The 24724-nt window shown below is 41.7% G+C and overlaps 1 protein-coding gene across 2 annotated transcripts in view; it reads left to right on the forward strand.

Annotated features, from left to right (window-relative positions):
- Positions 1-22871: 22871 nt before the first annotated feature.
- The window catches only part of LOC135505040 (thyroid hormone receptor alpha-like), a 155853-nt gene continuing 154000 nt past the window's right edge, over positions 22872-24724 (forward strand). For both annotated transcript variants that reach the window (XM_064924062.1, XM_064924063.1), the window contains exon 1: positions 22872-23194. The gene's annotated coding sequence lies outside the window, so the exon portion shown is untranslated. The remainder of the gene's footprint in view (positions 23195-24724) is intronic.

Consider the following 24724-nt stretch of genomic DNA (forward strand, 5'->3'; position numbering starts at 1 on the left):
TTTCTTTTGTATTCTACCCCCTTTCTCTCCTAAATTTCATGCTATCCAATTACAATCTTGTCTCATTGCTGCAACTCCCCAACGGGCTCGGGAGAGACGAAGGTCGAGTCATATGTCCTCCGAAACATGACCCGCCAAACCGCGCTATTTAACACCTGCCCACTCAATCCGGAATGTGTCGGAGGAAACACCGGTCAACTGACGCCCAAAGTCAGCCGGCAGGCTGCTGGCCTGCCACAAGAAGTCGCTTGAGTGCAATGAGCCAAGCCCCCTTGGCCAAACCCTCCCCTAACCCGGACGACGCTGGGCCAACTGCAAAAGCAAAGCCTCAAGCAATGCGATTCAGTGCCTTAGACCGCTGCGCCACTCGGGAGGCCCTGTAATGTACATTTTATATTGTACATTTGTAATAACACAGTAATAATGTAATCATGTCTTGTATACTGTATGGTTTTATTAATGATGTGTTATGGAATTGTTTTAATCCTGTTTGGACCCCCAGGAAGAATAGCTGCTGCCGGGATCCTAATAAATACTAAACACCCTAATTTGTTATGAGAACCCTCCCCAAACCGGACGACGCTTGGCCAACTGCAGGGAATGCGATTCAGTAGCAGCATGCTGAGAGTGAATCCAGCCAATGTAATCACCATGTATGTGTGTGTGTGTGTGTGTGTGTGTGTGTGTGTGTGTGTGTGTGTGTGTGTGTGTGTGTGTGTGTGTGTGTGTGACTGCCTGTCAGGTTAGTTGATGTAGAGGCGGGAGGGACATATTTAGTGTGAGAGGGTAAGGAGACGTAAAGGAAGCATACTGTGAGTGTGTTTATAGCGAGATAGAAATAGAGAGAGAGACATTTTCCAGCCATTACACCGCAGCTATATAGTTTGTTGGTGAGACGTGGCGCTGTAAAGAGCAGCCTGCTTTCATCAGTGTCTAAATGGCTCTGCTCTCTTAAACGCACTCTGGTGAGGAACGGTTGAATAAATGTTTGTTTTCTGTAAGTATCTGAGCTAGCGGTCTAAGAGCATCTCTAGAAGCCTTGAACCTTGTGGTCCGACCGCACTGGCCATGGACTTACATACTTCCATATGCTGCCCATTGGCAGATACTGACATCCACGCAGCATGGAAATCTCAACATTAACTAACGTAAACAGAGCGAGAGCGAGAGCAGAGCGGGCGTTCACAGTACAGCACCCATAAACAGTCCATACCATCACAAACACTGTAATGCAAACAGACACCCCTCTGTACAGAGAGCCCGCATTTGGCACTGACTCGGATACTCCCCCACTCTTCATAAATCATAAGCATAACCCAGTCATAACCGTAACACATTAGTCCAATCAGACACCGCAGCCTCACTTCGGCCTTACATGGTTTGAGGGCACAAGGATTGATTCATCAGTGTAACGAGGATATACTTAGTGAGAATATTGAACATCATTTGAGGCTGATCTCAGCCGTATCCTCATTAGGAACGGATAAAGTGGAGGGAAGATATCAAATGACCATGGTGCTTCAGCTGTGGTTCTGTTGTTGGATGGCCGATATGGGCTTCTCGGCAGGTTGTCCGCTGATGGATGATGAGGTCTTGAGACTTTCTCATACAGGTCTGCTTTGTAGCGCCACGAGGAACAGCATCGTCTAATCTGGAAACTCTACCAGCTTTGAACAGGATTTGCTCTCAGCATGAAGTCAGTACTTAAACCATTACCCACCAATTCTAGGAAGAAGGACCAGACAGGTAGAGAGAACTAATCAGAAAACATCCTCAGAAAGTCTGTCATTACCAAAACAAAATAGTTTGTCATTGTGCCTGGGTCTGTGGTGGGAGAGTGTGAGAGAGCAAATATGTTTACCAGCTGATGTTTCCGTTTGTGTGCAGTGAGTGGTAGCGGGAATGACTCACCCCGCCATGCTGGGTGTTGCTCATCACCGCTAAACAAGCTACGCCTCCGCCACAGAGCAAGGAGGTCGGCAACGTGCACCCCCTCTCGGCGGGCCACGTCCGTTTTGATTCTGCTCTGCAGGGATTTGTCTCTCTCATCTCGTTCTCGGGGAGCTGGCCAACCGGTGGAAATCGGCCTCTGCCGCCACCGTTCCCCAACACTAATGAGATTTGAGGGACATCAAAGCGCCTCTTCTTTGAAGGGAAAAATACATCAGAAAAATAGGAAATGAAAATCTCCCAGTGTGCTGACATACAACGTGAGTTCCAGCCTATCTACCTCAAGAACATTGCACAAAAGGAATAGATACATTTAGACAGCCCAAGAAGTTAGGAAATCAGTTGACTGATTTTCTTCAAAGACCTTTGGGTTTGTTTCTAAACCCAGATACAAGTCGTGTTGTTACAGAAGCCAAGAAAGAGGAAATGAGGTCTTAAAGCTTTACGGAATTGTGAAATGATGCTCACGGGAGGACGTATTGTCTTTGAAAACAAACATTAAGCTCAATGCACACAGTCATTCTTAACCAAAGTAGCATCCAGGGACATAATAGCTTTTTGCAGCTTTTTTAATTCATTCACTTTTAATAGGCTAGAAACATCAAAATCTAATTTATGCTTCAGAATGTGAGGTAATTAGGGACAGAATACTTAATACTCTTTAATTACTGTGGTAACTACAACATAATTACTCAACATTATGAAGTGGATGTAGATTATTATTTTATTCTGAGTGAGTAAAACATCTGTTTATGGGAAACATCTGAATTGCACTGTTATTACCAAAGATATTGAAATGTCATTAACTTACCGATATAAAGTAACTGTTAAGTTAGACTTCAAACACATGTCATTTTAACAATTCAAGGAACAAAATGGGCATATTGTCCAACTTCAGCAGAGTGAACATACTGTAAGAGCCCAGTGTGGCCCTCACTTGACCAGAGAGTCTGAGAGTCAAAGGGCCCCTTTAAATATTAACCCTACAGGAGGCTTCAGTTTCCTGCCACCACTGCAGACCTACCACTCCACTGCTTATTGATGAATAAATCAACAGCTGGGCCAGATCTAATTGATCTCAACACACTCCACGCCACATGGCCATACTACCTGGGGGAGCCTCAAGGTCAGCCTGCAGGGACACACCAAGGTCTTACGCTTCCCTTCATTGAATGGGGCTCCGTTGTTTCATCGCCCCCAACCAACACATTCAAAGGATCACTGCTGTTTGAGACAAAAAAGCCCTTTAGGGATTGACCATGCAATGCATACTTCCAGCAGGATGCACAGCCAACAATATGGTTTGCATGCCCTGCAGAAGGACCCTATCATGCAGAATACTGTAGGTGATTGGAGTTCAAAATTCAAACTTTCCAACACATCACTGGAACTCTTCCAAGTCAAAGTAAGCTTTTGTTTTTACTAGTTTATTGCCAACGGGACTGCCTGTGTAACTGCTTACTGACTGTACACTCTAACATTACTGCATGATTGTTGCGGGTTTACTAACACATTAGTTCTATTAGCTATGCTTACTATGACATTGCTTTAGCTAATATGGCGACAACGGTGTAGGCGGTGTGTAGCGGTTTGGCTTAGAATGTTTTTTTACGCCTGGTCACATACAGCTGATGTGTTGTGCATTGAAGTCGACAAGCGAAGGAAAGAGGTGAGAGGAGGAGAGTGCATATATGCGATAAGGAATACAACGTGGCTGCTATGAAAGTGAACTGTGTTTATGCGTGATCATGGGTGCATTCATTCCTCCGATTCTATTGAAAAACGGGGATAAAGATACCTGAATATGTCCAATAGAAACTCTCATTTGCAACTGCTGGACTAATGATTACACCCTATATCAGCTAGATGCAGGCAAGAGTGTGCTAGGCGGTATTGAATGTCACTGTATGTCCATGTGCCACTGTCTGTCACCTCAAATGTGCACCTACGTTGTAAACTGTCATTCATAGACTTGGTTGTAGCAACCTCATGATGGGTATAGGGAAAATTTGAGTATCATGTAGTAGCCTAAACCTATAGTTGTTACATTGAACTGGGTGAAGGGAATATGAATGACAGTCATCCAATATGCTATAATAGAAATAAGGCCATGCTCATGAAAAACAAATTGTCCTCCTTCCTCTTAAACAGCACTGACTGCCACTGCTAGCTACCAACTAGCTAGCTACCTGGCTAACATTATTCTACCACATTACAACTTGTAGGAAACCCTTTTGTCATGATTGTGATGTTGCCAGATTGACTTTAGATGCAGTATAACTTTAGCCAGCTAACTAAGATTGAGGGGACCACTCTATTTTTTTGCCAGCTAACAGTAGCATTGCTATCAATTTTTGACAAACTTTGCTAGGAACAGTAATGGCAACATTGCCATCTCTCTAAAGTAAATTTGATGACATCATAACATGGCAAAGCTGTTTCCTACTAATTATTTCCCTACTTTAGCAATGTAATCGTATTTCCATGCCACTCTAAGTTAATGTAATTTAGACTAAACAGTCTCCGAGGTGCAATCCATGTCTCTAGGGCACAAATAAATATATGGATGCAGCTATGGTGGTATTAGCTAACTCATGTCTGACTTCAACAGTGTACTATCTAGCAGAAACAAATTCAAACCAACCTAGGGCCATATTAAAACATATCACAGTGGATTGCATAGCGTAATGATGTCACCAGTGTCACGAACCGGCTCAAAGCCCGTAACAAAGGGAGACAACGTGGAGATAAGGAGTAACAAAATATATATTTATTAACTAAAGCAACTAAGGAAAATATACAATGGTGTGTGTAATCAGTAATCAGTAGTGTAAGTGAGTGTTTTGGATGCATGAATGTGATAATGCAGGGTATTGAAAGGTGCCAATGCAAACAAACAAAAGGCCACCAAGAACCACAACACAATCTACAATGGTGTCTGCATGGAGAGAGTCTCCTCCATGAATGTGGAAGAGGTCTATTTATCCTGGGACACACCTGGCCCAGGTGTTTCCCATGTAGCTGACGACCCTCCCCAACTCCGCCCACCGGCATCCTAGTAAGGAAACAAGAACAAACAGAATACAGCAGACGGAGTGGGAGGGTCGTCACACCGGCAAGAATGTAATCCAATCTGGAGCCAGTCAGTATACATCTGTAAAGCATAGAATTAGCTTCCAAATGAGATTACGTTATTTCTCAAGTTATGTTTATAAGGGATGATGACAATTGTTGACCATGTTTTTCTGTTAGACAAAGTGCACAGACTGATCCCCTGGTCATGAATGGATGCCGGAACCTACCAAAAGGAGCAAAGGTTGGTTTGAGTATGTACAGCAATGTGATTGCAATGGTTTAGAGACCTCCAAAAATTAATTCACTGTTCACTTACTATTTTTACAGCTTGTCAGGCAAGACCTCTTGCCATGCAACACAAATACACTTGTGACACCTCTTCTGTTGTTGCCAGTCTCCTTCGACTCCTATAGAAAGGACATGCCATCATGAGGCCTCTGATAGTGGCCCGAGTTACTGCCCTGATGACACAAACAGCTTCATCAGCAAAGACAGGTAATGTGTGTTATGTGAAAAGTTGTATTAAAAAAATACCCAGCTTGACAAAATAGTAAGCTAATTCCCCAGCCAAGCAGATACAACTAGTAGTGTCATTTTGGTTAAGAAGTGCAAAAAGCTTTGTCATTTCTTTGGAACATAATGGAATTGGCTGTCTCTTTGTTGCTTATTTTCTACTTATTAGATGCATATAATGTCCAGGGAATAACGTAGCCTGGTGGAACCAACCTGATCGCTGTGTTCACCATTCTATTTCACTTCACATTTTATGATATCTGAAATTAAATTCTAAGGTGAACTCGACGATCAGGTTGGGTCCACCAGGCTAATCATAACCACCATTGACAATGTAATCACCGTGTGTGTGTGTGTGTGTGTGTGTGTGTGTGTGTGTGTGTGTGTGTGTGTGTGTGTGTGTGTGTGTGTGTGTGTGTGTGTGTGTGTGTGTGTGTGATCGACCAGTATTTTTGATGAGGGGTCAGGAGCTAATCTCCGCTGATATACACATCAATGTGACTCTGGCAAAGACCTCAACCCCAGCCTCACGTCTTGCCTGCTCACCAACGGTCGTCGATGGGGAGAACAGAATTAGGTAGGTTGCGAATGTATTCACCCCCTTGACATTTATCCTATTTTGTTGCCCTACAACCTCGAATTAAAATTGATTTTTGAGGGGTTTGTATCATTTGATTTGCCTAACATGCCTACCACATTGAAGATGCAAATTATTTTTTATTGTGAAACAAACAAGAAATAAGACAAAAAAAACAGAAAACTTCAGCGTGCATAACTATTCCCCCTTCCAAAGTCAATACTTTGTAGAGCCACCTTTTGCAGCAATTACAGCTGCAAGTTTCTTGGGGTATGTCTCTATAAGCTTCGCACGTCTAGCCACTGGGATTTTTGCCCATTCTTCAAGGCAAAACAGCTCCAGCTCCTTCAAGTTGGATGTGTTCTGCTGGTGTACAGCAATCTTTAAGTCATACCACAGATTCTCAATTGGATTGAGGTCTGGGTTTTGACTAGGCTATTCCAAGACATTTAAATGTTTCCCCTTAAACCGCTCGAGTGTTACTTCAACAGTATGCTTAGGATCATTGTCCTGCTGGAAGGTGAACCTCCATCCCAGTCTCAAATCTCTGGAAGACTGAAACAGGTTTCCCTCAAGAATTTCCCTGTATTTAGCGCCATCCATCATTCCTTCAATTCTGACCAGTTTCCCAGTTGCTGCCGATGAAAAACATCCCCACAGCATGATGCTGCCAACACCATGCTCCATTGTGGGGGTGGTGTTCTCTGGGTGATGAGCGTTGTTGGGTTTGCATCAGGCATAGAGCTTTCCTTGATGGCCAAAAAGCAACATTTTTTGTCTCATCTGACCAGAGTAACTTCCTCCATATGTTTGGGGAGTCTCCCACATGCCTTTTGGGGAACACCAAAAGTGTTTGCATATTTCTTTCTCTAAGAAATGGCTTTTTTTCTGACCACTCTTCCGTAAAACCCATATTTTTGAAGGTTGGCATTTATTGTCATGAATCTTGGCCTGGAGACAGCCACAAAGTAATAAAACACTAACCCTAACCTTAAAGTAAGACCAAAAAGCACATTTTTGTTTTCTATCATTCTTACGATATAGACAATTTTTACTTTTCAGTTGGCCCATCTAGAGGAAATCACTCAGTTCTGCCTCCAGGGCAAGATTCATGACAATAAACGCCAACCTGCGATATTTGTATGCAAATGCTGTCAAAACTAGAATGAAATTAACTTCGGAGAGAATATTCATTGTGATAACATTTTATGTATACACAAAGTCAAATATAGGTTGCCTATGAATAATAGATCTCCCTTCATAAAAAAAATGATGCACTCTCATCTGTTGTTTTACAATGTCACCTTGTCATTTCCACACTCCATGAGTGTTTGTGTGAAGAGCTATTGAAATGCAGGAGGTGAGAATATGTCCCAGCCACTGCGTAATACCACGTAAATAACCTCACAAGGAAGACTGAGGGTTGCATGTTGTGGTCAGTAACAACCGAAAGGTTGTTGGTTCGGAATCCCATAGCCAATTAGGTGAAAAATCTGTTCATGTGCCCTTGAACAAGGCATTTATCCCTAATCGGTCATGTAAGTTATTCTGGATAAGAACGTCTTCTAACTGTCTAACACATAATGTAAAAATGTATATATACCAACCAGGTCCAGAATTGTTTACACATTATGGTACAACCCCCATTTAATTGTAAAGTCATGAGTGAGCGGCAGCCATTTTATTAGCGACACTAATCAATTGCTTTAGTCTTATGATTTAACCAGTCAATTTCTTTTTACAGAAATTGCCCTTTTGTGGTGGTCTTGCCTTAGTAACATAAAAAGAATACACAATTTTTGCTGCTTCTGATTTAAACCTCGTCTTTGAGGGCCTAATGAAAATGTGCCTTCTGTTTTGCCCGAATCATGTGATGCAGCAGGCTAATGCAGAGACACTAAACTCAGCCCTTAATAAGGGCCATAAAATGTGCAAATGAATGTGACACTCTCGGCAACTGGAATATGCTAATGCTTCGTTTGAAGGAGCAGATAGTTAAATGAAGTGTGTGTTTGAAAGCTTATGGTGAGTGCAAGACTGTGAAAATATCTGGAGTAGCCATGGGGAATTGAATTACCTGCTCTCGAATCTGGAGTGGTGACTGTTCAGAGATGGCTGTCATTCAGTATTCAGTATGTCAATCGGTATGCATTCAGGATGTCCAGGCTTCTCATTGCTGTTCCCTTGTACTCTGTTATATTTTCATTGAACATGATGATTGTGTCTTCTACACACGTAACATACACACCAGAAATAAACACATCTTAGGTTTGGTTGAGATCTGGTGGAAATAGCAATGATGCTTCAACAATAACCAACTCTCAAGTAATGATGGCGAGCAATACACTTGGAAAGTGGAGACATTACAAACTTCAACAGTATAAACAGAATTGGATTTGTCCGTTTTCGAGACAGCCTTCATTTGCTAGCAAAGAGTGAAGCACCGCTAACTAATGGAAAACAAGTGAATTGTTTCACCACACCGTTAGCTTACAGTTAGTGAGCAACCACACCTACCAATCTTTTTCAAACTACCATAGCGCTGTCTCCAAAAAGTACGCAGTGTCTGTGACGCACCATCAATGGGTATTCATTTAGAGAAGTAACCGATACGCATCGGTCCCAGGTTAAAATGTTTAAGATATGAGTGCATCTGTCAGCAGGAACCCAAACCATTCAAATTGTAGCAGCAAATCGGCCAGCAAATCGATTCAAAAGTAAAGATTCGCCGGATCACACTTTTTTTGGTTGCTCAAGTTACTTTCTTTCTACCTTCCAAAAATACCTCTCACCATTTGTGACAACTGCGTCCTCTCAAACTAAGCATGTAATTAGGTTGGCAGTCATTGATCTACAAGTTATTTTGCATGCCCGAACAAACCCAGTTAATATTAATAACATAGTCAAATTGCGGACTGAACGCAGCTCGCATGCTGACTAACGAGAGGTAGGCCTATTCCTCATCTGTCACATCTGTGTGTCACCTTCAGCATTCACATTTTTGTAAAATTACTTGCACAATATTAGGCCATTAGTTGAGTGACAACCCATGTAATTTGCTAGGTTATTTTGATCAAATGTGCTATTGAAAATTGTGTTTTACCGGCATAAAAGTAGCCTAAGTTACCATCAGAGACAACTCTCATCTGGCTGTAGGTAGGCTCCATTCTGATTGGGGATTACATTAGATTTGATTTTGATTTTTCAAGTTCACCATCAGCAATAGTTTTGATAGTTTTGCTTTAAACAATTAGTATCAGGTATCAAGGTAAGACCCAGATGCAGACCGTGTTGAAGTATCAATGTTTATTATAGCAACAGGGGGAAAGATATGGGATGGCAGGCAGGCAGGCTCAGGGTCAGGCCAGGCAGAGGTCGGTAATCCAGAGGTGGGGCAAAGGTACAGGACGGCAAGCAGGCTCAAGTTCAGGAGCAGACAGATCGGGCAGGCGGTTGGGTACAGGGTCAGGACAGGCAAGGGTCAAAAATTAGGAGGATGAGAAATGAGAGACTGGGGAAAAACAGGAGCTGACACAAAAACGCTGGGTGGCTTGACAAACAAGACGAACTGGCAACAGACAAACAAAAACACAGGTATAAATACACAGGGGATAATGGAGAAGATGGGCGACACTTGGGGGGGGGGGGGGGGTGGAGACAATCACAAAGACAAGTGAAACAGAGTAGGGTGTGACAATTAGGCTATATGGTCATTTTTAGATATGAACTCAGCAAAAAATGAAATGTCCCTTTTTCAGGACCCTGTCTTTCAAAGATAATTCGTAAAAATCCATATAACTTCACAGATCTTCACTGTAAAGGGTTTAAACACTGTTTCCCATGCTTGTTCAATGAACCATAAACAATTAATGAACATGCACCTGTGGAACAGTCGATAAGACAACAGTTTACAGACGGTAGGCAAGTAAGTCACAGTTATGAAAACTTAGGACACTAAAGATGCCTTTCTACTGATGCTGAAAAACACCAAAAGAAAGATGCTCAGGGTCCCTGTTCATCTGCGTGAATGTGCCTTAGGCATGCTGCAAGGAGGCATGAGGACTGCAGATGTGGCCAGGGCAATAAATGGCAATGTCCATACTGTGAAACACCTAAGACAGCGCTATAGGGAGACAGGACGGACAGCTGATCATCCTCGCAGTGGCAGACCACGTGTAACAACACCTGCACAGGATCGGTACATCTGAACATCACACCTGCGGGACAGGTACAAGATGGAAACAACAACTGCCCAAGTTACAACAGGAACGCACAATCCCTCCATCAGTACTCAGACTGTTCGCAATAGGCTGAGAGAGGCTGGACTGAGGGCTTGTAGGCCTGTTGTAAGGCAGGTCCTCACCAGACATCACTGGCAACAATGTCATCTATGGGCACAAACCCACCGTCGCTGGACCAGACAGGACAGGCAAAAAGTGCTCTTCACTGACGAGTAGCGGTTTTGTCTCACCAGGGGTGATGGTCAGATTCTCGTTTATCGTCGAAGGAATGAGCGTTGCACCAAGGCCTGTACTATGGAGTGGGATCGATTTTTAGGTGGAGGGTCCGTCATGGTCTGGGGTGGTGTGTCACAGCATCATTGGATTGAGCTTGTTTTGCAGGCAATCTCAACACTGTGCGTTGCAGGGAAGACATTCTCCTCCCTCATGTGGTACCCTTCCTGCAGGCTCATTCTAACATGACCCTCTAGCATGACAATGCCACCAGCCATACTGCTCGTTCTGTCTGTGATTTCCTGCAAGACAGGAATGTCAGTGTTCTGCCATGGCCAGCGAAGAGCCCGGATCGCAATCCCATTGAGCACGTCTGGGACCTGTTGGATCGGAAGGTGAGGGCTAGGGCCAGGGCCATTCCCCCCAGAAATGTCCAGGAACTTGCAGGTGCCTTGGTGGAAGAGTGGGGTAACATCTCACAGCAAGAACTGGCAAATCTGGTGCAGTCCATGAGGAGGAGATGCACTGCAGTACTTAATGCAGCTGGTGGGCACACCAGATACTGACTGTTACTTTTGATTTTGACCCCCTCCCCCTTTGTTCAGGGACACATTTTTCAATTTCTGTTAGTCACATGTCTGTTTATGCTTCAGTTTATGCCTCAGTTGTTCAATCTTGTTATGTTCATACATATATTTACACAAGTTTGCTAAAAAAATAAAAGCAGTTGACAGTGAGAGGATGTTTCTTTTTTTGCTGAGCTTACATAGTTAGTTAATAGTTTTATAATGAGGACAGCAATCATTTTTGCTACCTGAACTGCATGGTCCAAGCAGGAGAAGAAGAGAAGCTCACCCCTAGTCAAAACTTCCAAACGGTCTAAACCATTTGAAAATGAGATGGGGGTGAAATCCAAAGTTGTGCTATATACAGTTGAAGTTGAACATTTACATACCCTTAGGTTGGACTCATTAAAACTCATTTTTCAACCACTCCACACATTTCATAACAAACTATAGTTTTGGCAAGTCGGCTAGGACATCTACTTTGTGCATGACACAAGTTTTTCCAACAATTGTTTACAGACAGATTATTTCACTTATAATTCATTGTATCACAATGCCAGTGGGTCAGAAGTTTACATGCACTAAGTTGACTGTGCCTTTAAACATCTTGGAAAATTCCAGAAAATTATGTCATGGCTTTAGAAGCTTCTGATAGGCTAATTGACATCATTTGAGTCAATTGGAGGTGTACCTGTGGATGTATTTCAAGGCATACCTTTAATCTCAGTGGCTCTTTGCTTGACATCATGGGAAACACAAAAGAAATCAGCCAAGACCTCAGAAAAAAAATTGTAAACCTCCACAAGTCTGGTTCATCCTTGGGAGCAATTTCCAAACGCCTGAAGGTACCATGTTCATCTGTACAAACAGTAGTACACAAGTATAAACACCATGGGACCACGCAGCAATCATACCACTCAGGAAGGAGACGCGTTCTGTCTCCTAGAGATGACCGTACTTTGGCGTGAAAAGTGCAAATCAATCCCAGAACAACAGCAAAGGACCTTGTGAAGATGCTGGAAGAAACAGGTACAAAAGTATATCCACAGTAAAACGACTCCTATATCGACATAACCTGAAATGCCGCTCAGCAAGGAAGAAGCCACTGCTGCAAAACCGCAATTAAAAAGCCAGACTACGGTTTGCAACTGCACATGAGGACAAATATCTCACTTTTAGGAGAAATGTCCTCTGGTCTGATGAAACAAAAATAGAACCTATTGGCCATAATGACCATCGTTATGTTTGGAGGAAAAAGGTGGAGGCTTGCAAGCCGAAGAACACCATCCCAACTGTGAAGCACGGGGGTGGCAGCATTATGTTGTGGGGGTGCTTTGCTGCAGGAGGGAAAGGTGCACTTCACAAAATAGATGGCATCATGAGGTAGGAAAATTATGTAGATATATTGAAGCAACATCTCAAGACATCAGTCAGGAAGTTAAAGCTTGGTTGCAAATTGGTCTTCCAAATGGACAATGACCCCAAGCATACTTCCAAAGTTGTGGCAAAATGGCTTAAGGACAACAAAGTCAAGTTATTGGAGTGGACATCACAAAGACCTGATCTCAATCCTATGGAAAATTTGTGGACAAAACTGTAAAACGTGCGCGAGCAAGGAGGCCTACAAACCTGACTTAGTTACACCAGCTCTGTCAGGAGGAATGGGCCAAAATTCACCCAACTTATTGTGGGAAGCTTGTGGAAGGCTACCCGAAACGTTTGACCTAAGTTAAACACCTTAAAGGCAATGCTACCAAATACTAATTGATTGTATGTAAGCTGCTGACTCACTGAGGATGTGATTAAATAAATTTATGCTTAAATAAATCATTCTCTCTACTATTGTTCTGACATTTCAGATTCTTAAAATAAAGTGGTGATCCTAACTGACCTACAACAGGGAATTTTTGCTGGGCTGAAATGTCAGGAATTGTGAAAAACTGAGTTTAAATGTATTTGGCTAAGGTGTATGTAAACTTCCGACTTCCACTGTATACAGTATTAGATGGCAATATCAGCTAATTTAAAATAAATAAATATTGCATTACTAGCTCTAACACTTTTAATCTGCAAAAGTACTAATTAATTAGTGGGTGATGGTGATTTCATATCAAAAGAGTTTGTGTGTGGGGGGAGGTTGGACATTACCCCCCCTAACCCAGTTTCTCTTACTGCTCAGCTCAGGTACCTACATACACCATAGGTATACTGTATAAACTCAGCAAAAACAAGAATTGTCCCTTTTTCAGAAAGACGTTAACACGTTAAATTTGCTGAAAATAAACGCAATTGACAGTGAGAGGACGTTTCTTTTTTATGTATTTTACACGCACGCACGCACGCGCACGCACGCACACGCACACGCACACGCACACACACACACACACACACACACACACACACACACACACACACACACACACACACACACACACACACACACACACACACACACACACACACACACACAGACAGACGTCAGCTCAGAGAGATCCAGTTCAGAGGGGCCCAGCTCATGAACTCCATCAGCGGTAGATGCCAGAGATGTGACGCTGGGTTGAGAACAGATTCTCTCATCAGATTATGCCAGAGAGAGAAAGGGGATTTAAGGGGATTTACCAAGTATTAACCAGACAGTGGGTCGAGCACAGCCATTCTCGTATTACCAGGAGGACATGAGAGATCATTTGGGCGCCATTAAGGATTAGGATTTAAAGACATTGGGAGAATTACAATGAGATTTCCTCCATTCCTCACCTCCTCTCCTCTGCCCTCTCCTTGCCACCTTTTGAAAAAGGTAAAAGTTCATCGAAGAGAGGTGGCAAGGAAATGAAATGTGGAAACAAATGTGCTTGTTTGAAATAAGATCTCCACTAGCGCATCATCAGGCAAATTATGTTAACAGAGGGGGTGTGTGTATCAAAACAAATGTATCTTCTTGTGCATTGTATAAATTAAAGAATTAGAAGCATATTGTTTTGAATAAATGTGTGCATGCTTTTCTCAACAAGCTGTTTCAAAGGGGTGGGGTGGACTTCAAAACTCTTCTGCGGTAGAATATTATTATATATATATATATTATAATATATTCTCTGTCGGATGAGGCAATCGAGCATTGGAGCAAACTCCTCCATTCGCCTATTAACAAATTGACACTCTCCTTCATACGGCGAACACTTAATGGTTTCTGGGTCACGGAGGAGAGGAGGACGGAGGAGCCAAAGAGAGGACAGGCATTTTGACCAATTGAGAATCTCCTGTTGTGTCTTCTTCTGAAAAGTATTGACTTCCTCGAAACATCTGCTTGTCTCATAGAGTCAGGAGATTTTATGATTTTGCTTGGGACTGACTGTATGAAATAAACTTTTCGGTAATGGGGTTAATGGGTTTAGCAGAGCAATGTAATAGTGCTTGGGGGGGTAAAAAAACATCAATCTTTGCCCATTACAGCTAGCAACATGTCTATGTGTTATTAGTTACACCATAAGTGCCTTAACCCATAATGCCTGTCTTCATTCAGCCATTTCCTTCCTTTCGAGAGCCAGGTACCCATTAGTTTCTAGTTGCAACATAGGTTCCCATGGCGACCTGGGTAATACAAGTCAAAGGTAATACTGAGAATGCCTCATAAATATTCCTTCGAAAGCTGAGGCTGATGTCGTGTCTTCAACATGGCACATCACATGTTTGTTTAACCATTAGAATTAGAATACAGCCCCCATATAGTTGTACATAGAATTCAGTCCTCAGTGAGTGTTTTTCAGCTACACACCGGCAAGTGACTCAGCTAAACACGACTGTCGAACACGCAGGTTTTTTTTGTTCTACATGCATGTGTAAGCATGAAAAAAGCGATTAATTATCCAATCAAACTTGATTTATATAGCACATTTCAGATATGGATGCTTAAATGAAAAAATAAAAACGCAATGCAGGAAAGTGAACAAAAACAATAACAAGACCATAAGCCAACAATATACAACAGCCATATGAGTTACTCACGAAACTGCAAAATCAGCATTAACAAATTTGAGTCCTAAGCATACTCTTACATATGTACAGTAGGCTCTTAATCGGAGTTCTCTGTTACAGAACTTACCTGCAATGTAGGAAATTCAAATATTGTAGTGTATTTAAGGTTTAAAAAGGCTTCTGAAGTTTGTAAGTTCCACTTAGAAATTTCAGATGATGTCCATTAATTATAATCCATATAATAATTCACATTACTGTAGCTGTAGGATTATTTTCCTGCTGTAGCAAACTGGCTCAAATTAAGTTCCTACATCTGTATGCCTCATTTGAAGAACCAAGTAGAACAAATGTATCATAATCATAATCATTACCCTTTAGGTATTGTCTTAGCACGAGACTATTCACAGTTTAACCTGTTGGAGGTTTTCCTAGTCATGACAGGTTTTTCGGTTGCCATGACAATGAATGGGGCTTCCATGTCAACAAGGGGACGTGATATACTGTGTACTAGCAGCAACTTGGGTTCATCTGCCTTCTTAATTAACATTGGATTAGCCCCTCGTGTTCATACTGTGACAGAATGAAAACCCATAGGGGAATATCATTTCTCCGGATACAGCTTGGATCAGTTTTTGTTGTTGCACGGTTCTCCGTGGCCACAGTCATCTTGGCTACATATTGCTTTTCACTTCACACCCTCTCCGCCTTGGCTCGTCACCACTCACTTTAAACCACACACTAAAAACAGCATCTTATAGAAAGGGTCTTTCATTTTGTGAAACTATTGCCTGTGCTGTGTTACAGCTGCTTTTGCAGTATATCATTATCACATTAGTGTTTAATTTGGAGGGTCTGTGTTGCCCCAGAGGAAAACATGCTAACTTAAATCAGGGGGAAATACATCATGAGGCAGATTACGAGCTGGCGCCGTTTAGGGAGTGGACAGCTGTAGACGACCCAATCCATTATTCTGAGCAGAGCAGACAAACCTCTGTAATATCAGCCCCTAATATGCATTTGCTACATGAACTCTCATTTGTTAGCATTCCTCTCTGAGAGTACAAAGGGAGAATAGTAAATTGTAAAGGCTAGTTGGTTGCCGTATAAGCTACCCTCGTTTGAACCACAAATGCGCACTTACACGCACGCACACATACGCACAGCAATAAACACATACACACACGCACACATTATTGTGGACACGCGCGTAAGCCGCACACACACACACACACACACGCACGCACGCACGCACACACACACACACACACACACACACACACACATTCTTGTTAAAAAATGTCAAACTCAAGTTGGTTGTTTATCATCGCTAGACAGCCATTTTCATGTCTTGCCATAGATTTTCAAGCCGATTTAAGTCAAAACTGTAACTTGGTCACTAAGGAACATTCAATGTTCGATGAGCAGGTGTCCATACTACTTTTGGTAAAAATAGTTTACCTGTCAGTTCATATACACAACAAGTAGGTCACATGGGGGAGAGGCGTTGTGCCGTGAGGTGTTGCTTTATGTTTTTTTAAACCAAATTTACTGTTCACTAAGGTGGAAGGGAGTTCTATGCACTCATGGCTTTGTACAATACTATACATTTCCTTGAATTGGTTCTGGACCTGGGGACTGTGAAAAGCCCATGCTCAAAGGTATATTCAATGTCTGTTTTTTGTGTTTTTTTTTACCCATCTACCAATAGGTGCCCGTCTTTGTGATGTGGTTGAATCTGGGTTTGAAATTCACTGTTCGACTGAGGGACCTTACAGATAGTTGTATGTGTGGGGTACATAAAAAATAATATTAAACACTATTATTGCACACAGTGAGTGTAACGGTTTTCTTCTGGTGAAAGAGAGGCAGACTAAAACGCAGCGTGGTTATAATTCACGGTTCTTTAATAACGAAACTATACATGTAATAAACTATAAAACAAGAAACATGAAAACCCAAAACAGTCCCATGTGACACAAACACTGACACATGAGACAACCACCCACAAAACCCAACACAAAACAGGCTACCTAAATACGGTTCCCAATCTGAGACAATGACTAACACCTGCCTCTGATTGAGAACCATATCAGGCCAAACACAGAAACAGACAAACCAGACACACAACATAGAATGCCCACCCAGCTCACGTCCTGACCAACACAAAAACAAGGAAAACACACAAGAACTATGGTCAGAATGTGACAGTGAGTCCATGCTACTTATTATGTAACTTGTTAAGACCATGTTTACTCCTGAACTTATTTAGGCTTGTCATAACAAAGGGCTTGAATACTTATGGACGCAAGACTTTCCAGCTTTTCATTTTGTATTAATTTGTAATTCATTCTAAAAACATAATTCCACTTTGACATCATTGCCAGTGACACAAATCTCAAATTAATCCTTTTTAAATTCAGGCTGTAACACAACAAAATGTGGAAAAAGTCAAGGGGTGTGAACACTTTCTGAAGGCACAGTATGTTGCTGTAGCTGCCCTGGGCCTTTCTTCACTCAAATTGTTGCAATTTTCACTTCCTCAATAGGGTTTCCCAAAGAAAATGTCACAAACACTGGCCACTGCAGGACTTCTCTTAAGTCATTTTGTGGGGTATCTATACTTTACTATACTATTTGTATTTTTGGCAACTTCTACTTTTACTCTACTACAATCCTAAAGAAAATAATGTGCTTTTTACTCCCATCCTTTTCCCCTGACATCCACAAGTACTCGTTACATGTCTAATGCTTAGGCAGGACAGCAAAATGGTCAAATTCACACAGCTGTCAATATAACGCAATTTCATCCTACAGCCTCTGATCCGGTGGACTCACTTAACACAAATACTGAGTTTGCAAATGGTCCCTGAGTGTTGGAGTGTGCCCCTGGCTGTCCATTAAAAAAAGAAAAGAAATTGTGCCGTCTGTTTGGTTAATGTAAGGATTTTGATGTATAGCATTTACTTGAACTTTTAATCAAGTATGACAATTTAGTACTTTTTCCACCACTGTACTAAAGTACATTTAAAACCAGATACTTTTAGACTTTTAATCATGACTTAAGTTATTTTCTATTAAGGTACCTTTACTTTTACTCAAGTATGACAATTGAGTACTTTTTCCACCACTGCTTATTTTGTGGTGAACCATGTTAACCCCTCGGGTTCCTATCATGTTGATTGTATCACGCAGAGCACCAGTTCCTCGCATCACTGATAGGCTAGTCACTGGGAACATTTTTGCTTAATGGTCCACAATGATTTACATATGCTAATGGATGGAAAGAAAACATGTATGCAGTCACTACTGTAAGTCGCTAGAATAAGAGCTTCTGCTAAATGACTAAAATTTCAATGTAAAATGGATTTCAGGAATTTTGTTCCTATCAGCCTTTACATACAGTACATCAGAGTTCTAAATCAACATCATTACATTAGATTGATTGTGCTAATTTACTTTTGTAAATATTCATGGGACTGCTCTCTTACCCAAGTGTAGGCAGGAGGAGGGAGGTTAGCCCACTATTTATGTTGATGCATAATATGAGCCATTGATATTCATCATTTAGAAAGGCTTTTTAGTAATTACAACTGCTTCCAGGTCAATGAGTGTCCTCCTCAGGTGAAAGCCAAAGTGTTAATTAGGCTACAATTCTCACTGAGGATTCACCCTTTCTCAATAATAGACAGAAAGAATTTGGCCTCAATCAATCCACACTCACTTTAATTCAGGACCTCAATCAACATAACTCACCATGCATAAGTTGGAGAATGGTTCATTGTTTTCAACGCAGATTTTGTTAAATTCCCTGAAATTAATGAGCTGATCTTGCAGGGGATGCTTAGCAAAGAGGATGTTGTTTGTTGTCCAGTAACTCCGAATTTGTAACACTTAAACATATACCTGTCTTTGCAGTGATCTGTGAAATACAGAAATATAACTGTATAGAAATGTAACTGTATATTTACCAAGAAATATACTGTATATCATACATATGGTGCCCTGCCAAATGTGTCTCAAATTTCCACATCTTTCCTTTCTCTTCTTTCTGTGTAGATTTTGGGGGATATTGGGATTGTATGGTTTAATGTAAGTAGTACTTCAAAGTATTTTTACCTAGTTACTTTACACCACTGCAAATACGCTTGAACACGTCTGATCAAGGTTCAGTGCACATAACCTGAAATTGAGTGTTGTTTAAGGACAGTAAAGTAACAATTAAAGCAATAGGACAATAACAGATAAGGAAGGTAATGGTTTGAACTGAGACATGTTTTTTCCCCCCACTGCATCTTTGTCAAGGGGCTTTGTGTGTGTGTGTGTGTGTGTGTGTGTGTGTGTGTGTGTGTGTGTGTGTGTGTGTGTGTGTGTGTGTGTGTGTGTGTGTGTGTGTGTGCGACATAATTAAAAATAATCTAAAAGTGGACATTTGTAATTGGATTATAGGAATTGAAAGCTGACTGTGAGTGTGCACTGTCCTTTTGTGCGCGCGTGTGTGTTTTGGATTCCTTTTAAGAGGGGTTTTACTATCCCATTCATTTATTGGATTAGAGTTTACAAGCTGTAGACTTGTCATTAAGGTCAAGTATTTACATAGCGCTTGTCACGGTTAACACAAATCAAATTTTATCGGTTGCATATGTAACGGATGTGAAATGGCTAGCTAGTTAGCGGTGGTGCGCGCTAATAGCGTTTCAACCGGTGACATCACTTGCTCTGAGACCTTGAAGTAGTGGTTCCCTTTGCTCTGCAAGGGCCGTGGCTTTTGTGGAGGTTCGGGTAACGATGCTTCGTGGGTGTCAGTTGTTGATGTGTGCAGAGAGTCCCTGGTTCGAGCCTGGGAATGGGCGAGGGGACGGACTAAAGCTATACTGTTACACATACACTTATTTAGCAGATGTTATCGCGGGTGTAGCGAAATGCTTGTGTACTGTGTGGTTTGATGGCGGGAAGTGGACATTCCTTTCTTTGCATGTCTCACATGATCCAATTATAGTCTTTACCTACTGTATCCCGCCTAAACCATCATCCCTGGATGTCAAATCTGTCTGAACAGGCAGCTAACCCACTGTTCCTAGGCTGTCATTGAAAAGAAGAATTTGTTCTTAACTGACTTGCCTAGTTAAATAAAGGTTAATAATTCTACTCCCTGGTAGTATTCCCAATTTTGCAGATCACATCAAACATGTATCATTCCACAATGAGATATTCAGAGTCCATTTTTTGTTGTAATTCAGTACAAAAAGTATTAAAAGGACCCCACCTGAGGGAAATGCCCGCCCCTATTTCTATATAATTCCTGTTCTAGAGCTGAATTGCTTGTTGAGGTTCCACCTCCGAAGACTGACGCAGGCTCCTTATATGTATACTGTCTATAAAATTATATATACGGTACCAGTCAAAAGTTTGGACACACCTACTATTCCAGGTTTAAAAAATGTTTAAACTATTTTCTACACTGTAGAATAATAGTGAAGACATCCAAACTATGAAATAACACATATTGAATCATCTAGTAACTAAAAAAGTGTAACATATTTTATATTTGAGATTCTTCAAAGTAGCCACCCTTTGCCTTGATGAAAACTTTGCACACAGCTGTTGCAAAAAAAATCAATCTTAATCTCTCTACCATAAGCCACCTCCAACTATGTTTTAGAGAATTTGACAATACGTCCCACCGGCCTCACAACCGCAGACCACGAGTATGGCGTTGTGAACAGAGTGCCCCATGGTGGCAGTAGGATTATGCTATAGGCAGGCGTAAGCTACGGACATCCTTAATATAGTAACACAAGGTTATGGATGACATTGCGCAGTGGCTGGTGTCAAAATAAAAATAACTCAGACTGAAAAGATCTCCAATTGAATATCAAGAGGGATTGAACAACAGTTGGGTGCTCTAGTCAGTGATTGGACTGAATGCTTTGTTTACATGTCATTTGAACACACGATGGAAGCTAAAATAATTACTATTGCCCTTTCGGCACTCTAGTCCTCCACTTTTCCCCTTCAATCCCCTACACACATGCACACACACACACACATAAATTCGATCAGACTGTCAGATGAGCCTATGACGGACGAGCTGCTTTGTTCCGGGGGAAAACACTGTTGCTCAAAGTGATCAAACGGAAATGTGTAGGGTGCTGCCATCAAAGACAGCAACTCCCCATATCAAACCTCCCAGATCCCATCTGCTGTACATCAGTCAGGCAAACACCATGTTGACAAGGGTTTAGCAACGAAGGATCCATCTTTATTCCCTCACACGGGTGATTTCAATCGATAGTTGATTCCATCCAATGTACATGTCACAAGTGCTAGCATTAAATGTTCTGAAAAAACACATCCTAATACACCTGATAGTGTTCTTTTCTCTAAACATATTTGTCTGGAAGATTAGATGATGTGACTGATGTTTGACTGAACCGAGCCAGTAAGCATACATTCTGCTCAGCCATGTCCTTGCAGCTCTTAGATGAGATGGAAATGGGTGAAATAGATGGAATTTTTCTGAATCATCGTTGATGCCTTGGAAGCATATATCATCATGCCTCATGATTTCTCAAACCCTGTGCCATTTAATGTGTGAGTTCTCTCTAACAGCAGAAATAGCATAATTATTATATATGAGCTCTTACCACCTAGGAAATGATCCATATGCTATTGATGGAAATATCTGTCAGTCATGATATAAATCTTAGTGTTCTGTTTAATGGGAAAAATAGGGGGATTATTTAGGCCGAATGGAAGCAAAAGTTGTCATGTTTTAGCACGTCACCTTAATATAAAGCAATGGACAGTTTTGGAATCATCATCATTGGGGTCATGGTAAAATACATATTTTGGACGTTATTAAATCAAATCCTTATATAAGCTAGCCAGTTTGTTGTCTCTAGGCAGTAACATGTGGAGCTCTTCCTACTGATACAATATGACAGAAAATGCAATCCACTCCCATATTGCTCTTGGATACGACCCAAACTTCTGCTTTGCAGACAGGCTTTCTCACATTATTAATAACAATTTCCCATCTGCTATCTGTAGAGTATTTAACATTGCCCAAGTGTTGAGCCCTGTCTCCAAGTCCTCACTCAGCGTTCGGTCCAAAATATTGTCAGTCAGATGCGTAGGTTTTCAGGGTCCATACAAAACTGCTGTATAGACTATAGAATACCTTCAAGGTGTATCATTATAAGCAGACAATACGCATGGCATGTGATAAGAATTGTTATATTTTATTAATAGCCTTAATATTTTCATCTCATTGGTGTAATTTATTTTAGGGTATTTAATGGTTTGATTGAAAATGTTTTTGTCTTATTGAGAAAAGCTCATGGTCCTCACCTAACCTCATCTCCCATCGGGTTAGGCAAGTCAGGTACTTGAGGTCTTTCATTCTTCTTTGTGAAGGGAGGAGCTGGACCGCGTCCTCGGTGAACCTAGCCTATATGAGGACGAGAATAACGCACCACGCCAGACTTGTATGAATGAATGCCAGGGGATGCTCAACATCGCCACACTAGGCTACACTTCATTCTCATGGTCTCACATTCAAAGCGAATATTGCTACTTTTAAAGACGTTTTTAGAATCAGAGGTAGATGTGTTTGTACTTTACACTGTTAGTCCTGTAGAGAGTGGTAGTCCTGTAGAGAGCGGTAGATAGCTAGTTTTATTAAATTGTTTTATGCGGGCCCAGAGCATTGCATTGGCCCAGAGCAGTGTGCGCCCCATACTGTACATATGCGGAGGGAGGAGCAATAGTATATCTCTTGATTCCATTTCCCTGTCGTGGCAGCCTACCGAAACGTTACTGGAGCACCTTTTTACACACACCTCATGGGAAATCCCAAATAACGAGCACCTTGTGACTTTGTTTAAGTGCAAATTAGGAACCGCACGAGACGTTTTGACGGCAAGCGGCGCTTTGCAGAGGAATTTTTAAAATAGAAAAGCCCGGTACTGTGCAGTTGCATACCCTACCACTCCACTTGCGCTTTATACGGAGTGGCTTTGACTTTTTCATCCTCGTTTGTCTCAAAGCAACCGTATTCCCGTCCAAAACAGTAGAAGAACCTGACGGTGAGTCTCATTGGCACATATTTACTTTCAAACGTGTTCTACCCACCTTGCATGTCGCATTTGTGCGTATTTTTCTGTCCAAGCTAGCCCCAGTAGCTGCATGGTTTGACAGATCAGCAGCGTTATGTAGGCTACAGTATAGCTTCACCTTGGCCTCCTACAGTTTGCGTGCTAAAATATAATTCGCCGCAATTACTGTTGTACTGTTTATTTAATTTATTGTCTGATGCAGTTGTCGATGCAGATAGTCCGTGTGAAATGTATTCACGTAATCAACTGAGGGGCCTAACTTGTATTTATTAATTTATGATACTACACACACACACACACACACACACACACACACACACACACACACACACACACACACACACACACACACACACACACACACACACGCACACACACACACACACACACAACACGCGCGCGCGCATCTGTCTATTATTGTGCAGGTTGTGTGGCTTTGTGTGTAGGAGGTTCAAATATTATTTTAGCAAGTAAGTGTCATATTGTTCAAATCTGGTGCAGGTATGTTTGTAGCACAGTTGCAGCAAATACTTTGGCTAACTGCCAACTTCTAAGGGTTACAGTACAAACTACACATCACATTTGCTATGATACCGCAGAATGAAACGGATAATTCTAGGCCTATAGCGCCATGAATATTGATTTCTGACAGTCATAGGGCATACCAACAATATGGGCCTGGGAAATATCATGGGACACATGACAGTTACGCACAGCCATATCATTTAGTCTCGTTTGGGAAATTCCTGTGTAATGTCAATAGCTTGGTACAACGTTACTTACTATTCTATTATAATAAATGTGTCTGTTTTCTTAGCGCTGTCATACAGTAATGTCCATTTAAATGTTTTTAAATGTTGCCTGGCTATCCAAACTCTATGCTCTGGCCATACGCGACACCACGCCCATGGACATTAAAGTTTCTTCTCCTCAATGAGTCAATAGTGTACAACTGCAGCCCGCAATTCAGGGCGTTCCTGCATCTGGCCATTCCTGGCTCTGCAGGAATGCCCCCCCCCCCTTGAGCAAATCCATTCTAGACCTTCTGATTGGTCCCAGAAACGGATGGGTTGGGCCAGACCCCGAACACACATGGGTAAAGCGGTGTTTTTGAAAATGTGTCATTGGCTTTGATACTCTGATTGGTTCGAAATGATCCAATCACTGATGGCATTTTTAGTAGCCTAGGGTCCAGGAAAAATGTGGCCTTTTTTTTATAAGCGCATTTCATGCAATTATACATCATTGTGCAGGACTGGATACTTTTGTAATATGGCACAACTGATGGAAATGACAGGCTACTTTGACACTGACCAACTGAGAATCAGAGATCAATAAAAACAACCTTGTCTTGAATCCATCAATAGCCTGGGCCTAGGTGTGTGTGGAGACACACATATTGTACAATATGACAAGAAAATTATAGTCCTAAAAAAGCTTTTCAGTTTCACTGACTCGCCCAATAATGCACAGCTCGCAATGCGCTCGTGCCAAAGCCTA

The sequence above is a fragment of the Oncorhynchus masou genome, chromosome 18 (assembly GCF_036934945.1).
Source record: "Oncorhynchus masou masou isolate Uvic2021 chromosome 18, UVic_Omas_1.1, whole genome shotgun sequence".
NCBI lineage: Eukaryota > Metazoa > Chordata > Actinopteri > Salmoniformes > Salmonidae > Oncorhynchus > Oncorhynchus masou.